The following is a 2500-nucleotide window of genomic DNA, read 5'->3' on the forward strand; positions in this document are numbered from 1 at the left end:
AAAACTACTACTACTACTACTACTACTACTACTACTACTACTACTACTACTACTACTACTATTACTACTATTACTACTACTACTACTACTACTACTACTACTACTACTACTACTACTACTACTACTACTACTACTACTACTACTACTACAACTACTACTACTACTACTACTACTACCATCATATATATATATATATATATATATATATATATATATATATATATATATATATATATATATATATATTACTACTGCTACTACCACTATTATTACTACTGCTACTACCACTATTATTACTACTGCTACTACCACTATTATTACTACTACTACTACCACTACTACTACTACTACTACTACAACTATTATTACTACTACTACTACCACTACTACTACTACTACTACTACTACTACTACTACTACTACTACTACTACTACTACTGCTAATAATAATAATAATAATTATAATAATAATAATAATAATAATAATAATAATAATAATGATAAAAATAATGATAATAATAATCCAGGGCGGAGGAGGTGCTGGCCATGGTGGCGGCTGTGGACACGCGCGGCTGCGGCATGAGGCACGTCTGTGAGGTGTACAAGAAGCCTGCGAACTCCCTCACCGCCACGGAAAACAGCATTCGTCTACTCATTGGGTAAAACATAATAAAATAACACCTTAATGCAGAATATGATTATATATATAGTATTCATTTAAATTCTTGTTTGCTCTATCACAGCCTCTAAATTTACTTTCGTACATTTCCTTCAGAATCTCGTAACGTGCTTTATGCAACACCGAAACTATAAAAAGATGGTAAACAAAGGACAAAACGTCGCCAGTGCAATCTAAAAGCCAATTCGATCTATTATGAGGAATGATTATAATAATTATCATATTCTACAAAATCTCATGAAGCAGATCGCTTCAAGAAAAGCTCAATGAAGATTAGTTCCTCCCGTCACTTCCACAAATGTTTTAATCACCCGCAGAGAGAAACCTGAGCCAGTGTCACCCTCCGATGCCCAGCACCCGTGGGTTCTGTACCAGTCAGCAGCTGTCCTGGGCCAGCACGGGAAGGACTGTTTTGAACTCTACCGCGCCTGCCCTCTCTCCCCCGACCAGATCAATGAGTACCTGGCCACACTGGACCTTGAGTAACCAGGAGTGAAAGGAAGGAGGAGAAAATGGGAAACAGTACGTGTGTGTAGAGGAAAGCGTAAACGAGTGCTAATTTTAGTATTTGGTTAATAATAACAATTGTACAATAATAATTATTATTATTATTATTGTTATTATTATTTTTATTATTATTATTGCTGTTTTTATTATTTCCATAATTATATATATTTATATCCACTATTCCATTAAATAAAAATAAACATGTTATTAACATGATTTGTATTACTGTCTATTAACTGATTGTTTCAAATGACCATTATTATGACCATCACCACCTCCACCACCACCTCCACCACCACCTCAACTACCACCACCACCTTCACCACCACCACCCCAACTACCACCACCACCACCACAACTGTCATCACAACTACAACCACCACCACCAATAACAACAACAACAACACAAAAATAACGCTTTTAATTTATCTTTAGTTACGGGGGCGTTACTACTTAAGGTGTACACGTAGGTGTCAGGCCAGGCGCATGGCATCCATCTCCACGGACGGGATGGGGAGGCGTAGTCGAGACCAGTTTTTTTAAGGAATCCTCCTCTAACAGTGACCCAACCCAAAATTTAAATGCCAAAAAAAGATGTCTGATGAGCACATTTTTAATTTTGCTTCATCTCTTGCTGCTAGTGAAAAAGGAATGACCATCCAAGGCTTCGTTGCTCCTCTCAATCGCAGCAAGTGCAGAATAACACGTGTGAATACTGGAAGTTATGGTCCATATTTTTAACGTATCGGTCTGCCATTACGACTGTTTTCCGAGGCCACAGGAAAGATTAACCAGGTTTTCATGGGTAATATTCCAGTTCGAGGTGCATGGTCGTGTAAAACTATCACTAACATCACAAAGCAGTCCATGAAATGCCCAGCAACTTATACAACACGTTTAAGAATACGGGCTTAAGTGCCAGAAATTCACGGCTTTCAAATATACGCGGAAAAAGAACACGAACATAAAAGAAAACTCATTATTAGGGTTGGGTAATATTCGGCCACCACCACCACTTTCACCACCATTATTACCATAGCTAGCGCCGCTACCATCACCATTACCACCTCCACCCTCTATACAAGAGGATATGGAGAAAGGAAAAGGGAAAGCTGCTAGCCACCCATATCCACCCACTCATATCCACCTAGCCTAGCACCCACCCACCAACACTTCTTCCTGCGTCTCAGTCCACTACTCCGCCCTCTCCTCACGCCAGTGGTGGGAGTTTTTAAACGAGCAAGCGAGCGAGAGAGAGAGAGAGAGAGAGAGAGAGAGAGAGAGAGAGAGAGAGAGAGAGGCCTTCCTTCTACT

Source organism: Eriocheir sinensis, chromosome 25, assembly GCF_024679095.1.
Source record: "Eriocheir sinensis breed Jianghai 21 chromosome 25, ASM2467909v1, whole genome shotgun sequence".
Classification (NCBI taxonomy): Eukaryota; Metazoa; Arthropoda; class Malacostraca; order Decapoda; family Varunidae; genus Eriocheir; species Eriocheir sinensis.